Here is a 12,039-nt window from a genome sequence, read left to right as displayed (position 1 = left end):
AAACCAAGCATCCGATCAATGAAAAATCAAACTCAAACTACGAGGCTAGAGCCTCTCCTACTGTAGATCCAGCAACTTGCTTGTTCTTCTTCTTCTGCGGACAATTTGTGGCATAGTGTCCGTGTTGGTGACAGTGAAAGCACTTCACCGGAATTAAAAGCTTTCTTGTTCTTCCCCTTCTTTGCATTGGCAGCCAAAGCACAATTTTCTTCATCAGTTCCCTTTGATGAAGATCCGTCCCTGGTATTCCGCCTGATCTCCTCCTGCAAAATATTTGACCAAAGTCTCTCCCATCTTGGCAATTTCTCTCAACCATTGAAAAAGTCCTGATAGGAATTCCAACTCTCCGGAAGACCAAGGAGATCCAAGCTCACCAAGTCCTCATCATCGACAGTCACCCCCACACTTCCCAGCTCATCCCTGCACTGAGTGAACTTCGTGAGATACTTGGGCATACTGTCTCCCTTCTCGCATTTAATGTTTCTGAGTTTATCCTTGAGCGCCAGCTTCCTCTGATCGCTCTTTCTTTGGAATAGATCTGTCAACGCTTTCCACATCAAGTATGGAGAAGCCTTTCCATGCAGGCTGGACACAATGTGATCCTTCATGCCCTCCAACAGAATCCTTCGACACTTTGCTGTCTTCTTTTGCCAAGCATCAACTTGCGCAGTATCAGTAGGCTTTGGGACATCAGCCTCTATGAACTCCTTCAGCCCATTATCATCTAACACCACCTCCATCCTGTCCTTCCATGCAATATAGTTTGAGTTGCCCTCAAGAGCATACTCCAATCGTAATCCGTTGAAAGACATTACAACGTTGACACCAAGAAAACACTGGTGCAAATTCGAATTCCACCAACTCAACAACTCAACCACCTCTGATCTAAAATTCATGAGAACAAATTATTTCTCGTACAAAGATTGACTGTATGGGCTTTTACCAAATATCTCACCTTCCAAAGGAAGGATGAATCCAGAGGCTACCTGGGCTGATTACAGACTCTGCCTGAAGAAATAAAATGTAAACACTTTCTGAATAGTAGATCTGATGATCAACAGCTCTGATACCATGTAGAAATTTTAAATAATATGACACTTATTCATAGAGATTATCCCGATTATACACTATTGTGGAATACATGCACAATACATAATCTCCTCTACTTTGATCATCAATTTAGTAGCATTAAAAACCATGAAACATCAATCACATGCACACATTAACACAGTATGTAACCCGGGGAAAGCATACAGCTGAAAACCCCACACTATTTGTATATTATAATGATAGAGAACATGTAACAATACATAGTACAATACTCCTCACAAGTACTCAGAACTATCTCCACCTATTACACACAAACTAGCTCAGATCTGATGCCTCAAATCTCCTCCACTGTTTGCCTGCCTCCATTGCACAATCCTGCAAGAGAATCAATCACTCTGTGAAATTGAATTCCTTTGGTTATACTACTCAAGCCTCATGGGAAATCTCCATCCATGCATGTGAAAATCTCATGCACAACTATAGTCACAACTGATAGCAATCTCAACCTCTAACACCTGTCTCCACTGAACTGTACATGCACTGAGTTAACTGATGTATTCTTTAGTTTCTTTATGAGTTAATAATTATTGAATTAATTAATATTTAATTCACACAACTCATCACTAGTGTATTCTTTAGTTAGACTAAAATACAACTTGTTCAACCAAGTCAAACTGAACACAACTCCATCAACTCCACAATCAACTCCACCGAAACTCAACCACATGAGTTCTAACTGAAGTCCTGCATGCAATAGCTCAACTGACCCACAAAGAAAGCATATTTCCTTCTGAGAGCTGCATGTGCCACATCTGAAGTGCTCCAAGAGGATAAGATAATGTTTATAGTCCAAATATTATTATGAGACAATAATATTCGACTGTTCTATTTTTAGCCTGGTAGTCTAAAAATAGAAACCGCCCATATGTATAAAAATAGAAGTCCATCTATTTTTACCAACATGACCAATCATCCACAAATAGCATCCTGCAACTCATAGACCATGATCCATATGTCTAAAAATAGACATATTCTAAAAATAAACTTTGTGCCAAAAATAGCCTGCAGGCCCACTTAGTGAAGGCGACTTCTTTCCACTAAGCTCCATCATCTTGTTGCATTCTCAACACAAATCATAGTATTATGAAGATAAGTAGGTCTGTAGGTGTAGACCAGAAGGATAGATTTATAAACAAACTGCCTTCGAATGGTAATTGGCTAAGTAGCAGTAGAAGAAGACTAGCTAAATTTATGCTCAAGACTATATTTTACTACAATTGGTCTGGTTTCCAATCTGCCAAACTAGCAGGATATGATGTATATGATGTATTTTTCTATTCTCTACTAATATAAGGTTGTTTTACTAACTTAAAAAAAAAATAATGAGCTCTTTGATCCTTCATTGTTCCCTATGCTTCGAATCGTTGTATTTATGGAGCCAAATACCCATCCCAATGCCTGTTCTACCCTAAAAGTAAAAATTGATTTCCATCCTTTGAAATCGTCCACTCTCTTTATTTCGCGTGAGTTACTTGTTTTTGGCACCACTGGTGAAGTTATGTGTTGCACAAAGTTCTTAATTAGTGAGCTCCATGGGGGTTCTCTCTGGTTAGACCGAGAATACCCCATCCATGCAAAATATATTTACAAACTCACAGTACTGTCCGTTTATGGTGCCGATGTTAGCTCAAATTTTCATAAAACTGCTAAACACGACAAGAAGACCGATGCGACTAATTTGTATAAAAAGTATGGAACCACCAGAAAATGGCGCGAAGCTGTTCTTAACATGATTAATAATATCGGTTCAATTTTCTACCACCATTATCTCTATTGAATTCATGCGCCATTTTACCAGAGGAAAATGTTCATTGGATGCCATATCAGTTGCAGAGGCTTGCATCTAAGGGGACCAGATAAATTGGACTAGCTATCTTCTTTATGAATTATTTGAAGTTGCTCGTGATGTTTATACCTAGCCCACACATTTTATTTTTGGATATCTTCTTCTTCCACTTTCTATGTACAAATGGTGTGCTCCATAAGGTTGAGAGCTCGCCATGATTGTAGAAGGTGAATGTCTTTCATATGCTTATGCACCTTGGTGTAGTACTGAAGAAATTGTCAACAAAGAGTTTAATGACCTTGCATTTGGACACTGGTCCAACAAAATGGATGTTGTGACCCACACCATTTCATGAGTGTTGCTCCCTCTATTCGACCAGTATGCTCATCAGGTTTGGTTTGGTATAACTCATAGTTCTTGTTATCTCTATCCACTTCATGTTTGTCCTACATTTTTTTCTACGAGGAAGTTGTCGTTCTACATCAACAAGAGAAATTTCCATAATGAGGTCATCATTTGGCTAGGATTCACTTCGTGGCAAAAAGATGGAATGGATCTATACAATTTTGATGCCATGAGACTTGTCAGCATTTCCCCTTCATCCTCACATAAACATTCTGGAGATAACCCAAAAGATATCCATCCCCTGTTGAATAAATCTAAAGAGTGCGTAAGATCGACATATGCTCCTTGGACTGAGGTAGGTTCTTTGGTTGAGAAAGCTACATAGGTACGTCAGGTCACTCCTGTATCCATTGCACCGCCCACCATCACATCCACCATTCAACCCGCTACCACCCTTGTTTCCACTTCATCTCACCAATCTCGTTATGATACCCATGCTTCCACCATCATTAACCTTGATTCTGATCCACCATCCACTAATCTTGTTGTTCCCATTGATGAGGAATAACGCCATCCCTGCATACAACTTTCAATGAGTCACCTCATTCATCCAACCATCCAGATTCACCCACTGCCACTAATGAGTTGGAAGATATGGAAATCGATTTTCCTTTATTATTCATTCTAATTTTCCTACCACTATTGTTCCCCCACCATTCACAGCTCTTCCTTCTGCCGCTACCTCATCTCATCACTCTTCTTCCACCACTTCGCTCATCTCTGCTGAGCAAGTCACTGATTTCATGAAAGATGTAGAGAAACATTGTCAGGTAATCTCCCTTGCCACCCAGTAACATGACCTCATTACTTTTATTTCAGCCCCTGTTATTCAAAGAATTGCGCAAAATTAGAATGGTAATCTACAACATGAATCTTCACCACAGGCTCATTCAAAGCATTGGGTTGCTAGTGGTCAACCATTGCAATCATGACCTTCAATGGTCGATTCCATTTCAGTGGACACCCTTAGTACATGGTCTTCACTGTAGTTGTTCCAATTCATTCATGTTTCTATCTTTCAGAGAACCATTTGGTTCATTCCAAGAGTCATTGCATGGATCTCCAAGTTTCCTGCGACAAACAACAACATTAGCTGGTCACCACCACAGTACAAACACAGTTGTGCCTTGAGAAAGATGGGTTAGAAGCTTGGGTGAGTGATTTTCATTCCAAGTTGCAGTCATTATGGCCTACACTTGCACCTTTTTCCTAAGAGAATCCATAAGATCTCACCATCTGTTCCCCTGTTGAATGTTGTACCTTTTTTGAAGCGGCGTGTAAGCTTTTTATCACCCAGAATCTTACATTCCAAGACATTATCACTAGCCTATGACAATCTACATTAGATCCATCATAACTCTTCAAGAACCACATAACTGGAAAGATTTAGGTAGCCACCTATGTCTGTGACAATTTGTCGCAACTTATGCAGGAGTCACATCAAATGTTAAGTCAAATTTCTGATTGGAGCGACATTATTATGAAGAAGAATGCACCCATTTATCCATTGTGCGAGAACATCAAGAACATGCTCCAGCAAGTGATGGCGACTTCAAACCTAAAGTTGAAGAAACAACTCCTGGCTCAGGTCGATGAATTTAATGCTCAGATTAATAAGCTAGAAGATGCATTTGAGGCGACTAAATGCATTCTTCGTGACCTCCGCTCGAAAGCGAAGAGACCCACTAGTTCTACAATCTTGTGGATAACCATCCATAACTTCTATCTACATCTCTTGTTCCAATGCATCTTGAAGTTTAGCAATCTTCTACTGAGACAAAGGAATGTGAGTCATTGGTAACAGGGCCTTAATGAATCAATCTCTTTGATGATCCAGATCAATAGGATAAGACAATTTTCTAATAGAATCTTTAAAATGTTGCATACATTGCCAAGCATATTCTCCCTCCCATAGGAGAATATCCAACAATTCTGCCAATCCTTGCTGATTTGACTGTGGTAACTTAAATTCCTAAAGAAACTATTGCTTGACTAGATCCATACCAGTGTTGGGGTTAGCATCGATCCATTTGATAAACCACTGCAACGCTCTATCCCACAATGTAGTTTGAAATTCAATAAACTTAGTTTCTTCTGGGTTTTTTCGAGCTCTCCAAACAACCTCACATAAATACCAGTGTTGTTTGACATCTTCACCCCCCTTCCTCAGAATTATGGGTATCTCATAAGTGAGTCAATTGTGACTCTGGACATAGTTGATTGTCTTGAGGAAACAAGTATAAATACTTGGGAACCCAATTGAGAACAACTAGATGAACTTGGTTGACCAATATTACCAAAAATACCTTTAACCTTATATCGATTAAGCACTAGATGGACTTTAAAAAGCTTACGTACCTTAGAAAAGAGAAGATCGGGACTTTGATATGGCACCAGGGGAAGGTTAGGGAGAGGAGGATTTGTGCCACTGTGTTGCGGGGTTCTATATTTTGGTACTGAATCATCCTCAAAGAAAATTCACCTCATCACAAAATGCATTTCATAATCTATTGGTGTGTGCTCATATGATAACATAGTTGGTTGGTCCATTGACTCAGGCATCTGAAATCCTTCTGATTCCATGTGTATTTGAGTAGTCACTTCTAAACTCTCCAATTTAATCCCATTGGAATCTCCTATTTTTCCACAAAAATAACCGTCTTCCTCATTTCCTTTCCGCAACTCTAGAGTATCCATTTCCTTGTTTCGCATTTTTGAACTACTTATAACATCTCCTATGCTCTACAATTCCCTTCTTCTAACCCTAACTTCCCATAAATTTGTTTCTCGCCACTCATCAACTATTCTTGCCCTCTGCAACATTCTAAAATGGCTTGCCTTCCGCAACTCTTCTTGATTCATTAGAATGGCTTCTTCATTCTCCCACATCTACATGACATTCCTCTCCCCTAATCCATTCCCCCAGTACAAAAAACAATAAGATACCATTTGACTTTGTTGAAATACCAATAGACTATCTTCAACCATCAATACTTTAATCCAAAGAGGAATCTCTTCTAACAGTCGTCCCTGTAGCCAAAACTTGAAAATGGCTTCTACACAAGAGAAGGATTGGTGCTTCTTAGTCACAAAATTCAATGATGTATCTCTCAAGAGTCACGTCAATCCAAAAATCGATAGCTCTTGTTAAATCTATATCCAACCGATGAAGATCAGCCATATCAACTGCAGACAAAGTTCTGCATAACCTCGGTTGCTTCACATCATCCAATTTATGTTGAAATCAAGACAACCAATTGTTTAATTCCTCGGGAAACTTGCACCAAAATATCTCATATTAATCACAAGGAGGCTCAACGTACAAAAACTCCTCTCGGATCCAATCTTGATCTTTTTGTCTCAATTATACTTGCTACAAAATGAAGTGTTCAACTTTCTCATGCCACCATCCTTGAATCTCCCGGCCAATATACCTTGGTCGATGATCTAGATCCCCTAAGAAGGTCAAGGTCCTGGCAATGGAACCATTTGCTGGAGGAAAATTTTAAATGAAGTTTGACCTAAGGTCCGGCCTAGGGTATGAACAACGGTTTCTGCGTGGTCTATCACTTCGCTAAAATTTTCACTCCCTTGGATAAATGGAGTGTCTCAACGGAGACGAGCCAGAACCATAGAAAGATAAAAGGGAATCTAGAAATAGATATTATGTAGTATGTGCAACCATTCATACATTCATTCATGACAAGTTAACTTATACATTCAACACAAAATAACATGATGTAGAAACTTGGGGGTGAAAAATACATCTACAGATGACAAAGCTCCCATTCTCCCTTTATTATTAAAACAGTAGAGTTCGATTAAAACAAATTTTTTCCAATACATCTCGCAACACATTACAAACTTGCGCGCAAATATTTCAGCTCAAAACAAGTATCAAAACATATCATTACATATATAGATATGTCTATAAGCAGTCTTTCTCTCACATAGCTCAGATCCCAAACATTACCAAACCCTCTAAAAGATCCAAATCTTGGGGGGAGGCCCTCAATTCATTGTTGACAGTGGGAGCCAAAAGAACCTCATTTCAGTAGAGGTTTTGAAGTGGCTAGGACTACCGACCATACCACACCTGCAACCATACAACATCGGGTGGCTTCACCAAGGACGAGATCTCTGAGTTCGCCAGCAATGTCGCCTTCCCTACAGCATCAAGCCCTTCACAGACGAGGTATTGTGTGATGTTGCACCTATGGATGTCTGTGATGTATTATTAGGCCAACCATACTTGTGGAAGCGACATGATGTGTATGAGTCAAGGCCTTACTCTGTTATTATTTCTTTGGGTAATTCATTATACAGGATACCGGAGGTGGCCCCACCTACCACCACCTCTTTGATTTCTGGTAAGAAATGCCGCAAGATCATCTCCCAGACTAGGAAATTCATTTTCTATCTGGTTCGCTCCCAAAGTAAGGGGAAGATTATCGCCACATCCATGACCCCTACGAAGGGTTCATCTACGCAGTAGCAACAGTAGATGGATACAATCATGAAAGAGTACAGGAACATCTTATTCTCACCCATAGGGGCATTGTCGCACTGTCAGGTCAAGCATTCATTCGATCTGACTCCTAGAGAATCTATACCCAACGGGTCGACATATTTTTTCTCCATTATGAAAAATGCCAAGTACTAGCAGTGATATGATCAGCATCAGGTACCACACAAGTTTCAAGTGGGTGACAAAGTCTAGTTGCATCTACAAAAAGAACACCATACCAAAACCCATCAAAAGCTCAGACCACTTTGACATGGTTCTTACACCATTACCAAGGTTGTGGGAAACAATGCTTTGGAGCACAACATTCCCCCATTCCTTCACCTGCACTGAGTGTTCAATTTTGACCACCCTCGTCCATTATTGGACACATCTGAGGTTGCAGAACATCTCACTAGGGACCAAGTTCAACAGAAGTTTCCTCATCTCATGGAGGGACTCAACGCAATGGGGACCATTGCTTCCTAAGGGGGGAGGAATGATCCAGGTGGATGTTGGTGGCCACCCACCTATCCCACTTGGACCCCCACAACTGTCTCTTTTAGTTTTTTAGTTTCCTTAATTGTAGCACAATTTACTATTTTTAGCAGTTTTCGGGTCTTGAACTTCCTGAGCCATTTTGAGGCCGTAAACTACGTTTTTTTGGGAAATCTAGAAGAAGCATGGTTCCATGGACTGATGTTGCTCATCCCAAAGTTGTATTCCTTGGATAGATATTTCTAACGAGGTATTGTGCGCATCAAACGGAGATCGTATGCCAAAGTTACGACCTCGAGAAGTTTATGTACCAACAATAAATAGTCCTTTGAGCCTCATTGTAAGAGAGTTCATAGGCATGTAGCCACCACATCTCTTCTCAGAGATAAGCTACCATCGCCCTAGCTGGTTTCTTTCCATTTTTGTTTGTAATCATATTTCAGTATTTTACATTAATGAAATGAAGTATTATTTCTGCTACATCTCTGTATTTATGGTTATTTCTGTACTTTATTGCGTTCCTGTTTAAATCTAGATCACTAAACTTTGCAGTTCTCTCTAAAATTTGCAATGCAGTCTAAACTTGTTTCTCACTAATTTTCATCTTCTTTTATAGCTGCACTTGCTTGATCTAGTCTTTGATCACTTGCTCGCTTGATCCGTGGATTCCCAAAACCTGGATCCATTACCTTGGTTTCCTGTTGACTGTATCAAAACTGATTCCATCTTCTTTAGTGCACACCATTATTTTCTGTTGTGCAAGTCCCAAAACAAATATTTCACTGCCACTTTGATTTTTTGGTGCTTTGCTTCCAATGACCTTGTCCAAAATGTCCTCTGTAACTTCTATTCCTTCAAAAATCAAGGACCCAACACCAATCCCCAAAGCTCCGAAATGATTGACCCTCCAAGATTCGAGTTCCAATGTGTCCTTTTCTCCAATGTTCTGATGTTGGGTCCCGATGGTCGACCTTCCTTTCCCATTTTGGACTCTGAATTTTGGCACTTCCTCTTGGATTTTAGCCTCTGAATTTCGACATTGGGATTTCAGCTCTCCCTTTTGAATTTCGTCTCCTAATTTTTGGCTCTCCCTTTAGATCAACCAAGAATGCACCTATCCTTCTATGCAATAGAGATGGAAAATAGGACCATTTGACACAAATATAAGATGGTATGACAAGTGACAACATTGACTCCAATTAGGGACAGTACCTTGTTAGCAAGGTGCTGAGAACCTGTAGACTAGTAGCCTTCACCATTAGGCATGGAGTCAAAAATATATTGAACCTGTAAAACCAAAAAATCTTTGTGGAACTTTATTTGCTAGGAGTCCTCTCCTCATAATACTTGAAATGAAGAACTACAAATTCTAAAAACTTGAAATTAAACACTCACATAGTGAGATTATTTATGTGCAGCTCCTACTTATGCCCAAGGCTTAATTCACCTAAGTGAAGTCAACCTTCCAATGATACCAGCTCAACATCTGAGTATTGGACCTTATTCCTTTGCGCTGCTGGGATTTAGGAATCAAAATAGGCATTCTTAGGAGTGAAATCCACCAAGGGCAGTTTTGGGGCTAAAAACCCATGTTTAAGTCAATTTTTGTAATATAATTGTAAAGACTCTACATTTTGTGGTCGCGGAGCGCGAAGGTGTTATGTGTCAAAAAGGGTAGTCCGCCCTTAGTTTTGTAAAGTAAAGTCGGCTGTAAGAGACCTACCCATGGTCCGCGGACCATGGGATTGTATAAAAAGAGCTAAGCTCTAAGTAGTTTAAAGAGGAAAGAGAATGGCAGATCATGTAATAGAGTGATAGCTCTGAAGAAGAAGTCTAAGTCTTGGGTCGTAGCATAGGTAGAGGCTCTGCAGTTGAGTGCGCAGAGGCCTAGGGTAGAAGTCTGTAGTTGAGTGCACGAACCCTTGCAACTGTGTGCGCAAGGTGGACAGAGTCTATAAACACTTAGAGGATATTAATAAAAGGAGTTATTCTGCAATTTCTGTGTCTTTGTTCTGTTGATGCATTTGGATATTTTATGTATGAATTTCCTTCATTATGATTATATGATGTGCGAATGAATGCAATTACATTGAATAATTGAATGAAATTATGAATATTTGCTTACATGGTGTTAACTTTAAGTATTTGACGAGATAAGCGAATCACTTAGGATAATTGGGGAATCTGCATGGCACGCTACCATAGTAGCGCGAAAGTACCTGAGCCACAGGCTAAGGCTGCACGAAGGTCGATCGTATACTTTTGCAAAGGTATTGAAGGCTGGAATAGAGAGTTTGTCTTGCAAGCCCTAGAGCGAAGCCACCTGTGCAAAGGCATGGATAGAGGGAATCAAACAGCATCACAACCATCTCAGGGTGCGGAAACTTGATTCCAGCATCCCCCCATACTGCTTCAGGTGAGACTTCGGTCTGCGCTCTGTAGGCTGATGCCAAAAGGGCTAGTAGTGTAGGGATTTGTTTGGATAATTAACATTGAACCTAGGTAAGGCCCCCTCAAGCCAACAAATGGTTCCATTTTCGGGACCAGAATCTGCATAAGATATGTGTGATTTCGTATCACTGGAATCCAACTAAGAAGGAGATTAGAGACTGGTTAGATAGGAAGATCCACGAATTTCTAGCACAGGAGAACAGGAACCCATGACTGACAAAGGAACAATGGTTGGATAGATAACTATATACAGAGATCCATGAGTTCTTTTTTTTCTCCTTCCCTATTGAGCTATACGAGTGGATCACGATGCTAACGAATAGCCAAGGAAGGTGGAAACTTGATAGTCCTATTGTGTGGACCCCAGAGCTAGTGTGAAGGTTGGACGCATGGGAGGATAAGATCACCCGCGTTGTTGATCTTTGGCTTGATCGCATCATAGGAGGATTTGTGACTGAATTCACGATCGACACCTCAGTCAGCTACAACGAGACAGAGCGACACCTTTTCAAAGGACTGCGAGGTAAGTACGTAAAATATTTGAACACCTGGATTAAAATGCTATTGTGCGAAAAATAGGAACTACGCGAAGCGGAAAAACTTACAGGAACAAAGGAAAAAATGGTCCAGAGTATAGTCCCTTGATTTCACCTCCGCGAGGTGATGAAGAAGTAATAGTGAAGTTTTCTCCATGAAGTGCTAATCAGTTAATAAGACAAGGATTCCTATGAATACCACCTCCGCCCACACCACCTCCAACTTCACCACCATCACCTCCAACTTCACCTGTACCACCTCCACCACCACCACAGTTTAGTATGGAAAATACAGTGAAGATTCCTTCGTTCAAAGGCTTGGGAAATGAAGACCCAGACCAATTCTCGTTCGTTGTGAGGGTTGTATGGGAAGCTCAAGCTGTTATAGATGATCATATAAAGAAGGCAACACTATTTAATGCTCTACAATATTGTGCGCTAACCTGGTATATTAAGTACTCTAATGATAACCCGAATGTTGGAGTGGCAGACATCCAGGTAGCACTAAATAAAGAATTTAGTAGGCCTAAATCTGAGGCACAGTCGATTATGGGATTCAAAGAAATCGCGATGCAACCAGGTGAGATGCCTTGGGAACTAGATCAGATGTTGAAATGTACAATCCGCGAGGCCAACATGAATTTGACAGATGGACAACATCACGAGTGGTTTGTAGCTTCGCTACTACCACACTTAAGGAGTGCGTTGTTGCAATAGAAGATAACAACTCAAGCAGAGGCCTTAGAGAT

The sequence above is a fragment of the Pinus tabuliformis genome, chromosome 5_1 (genome assembly GCF_031772625.1).
Source record: "Pinus tabuliformis cultivar Carrire ecotype Pingquan chromosome 5_1, CPIR1, whole genome shotgun sequence".
NCBI lineage: Eukaryota > Viridiplantae > Streptophyta > Pinopsida > Pinales > Pinaceae > Pinus > Pinus tabuliformis.
Note: the sequence above shows the minus strand (reverse complement) of the source record.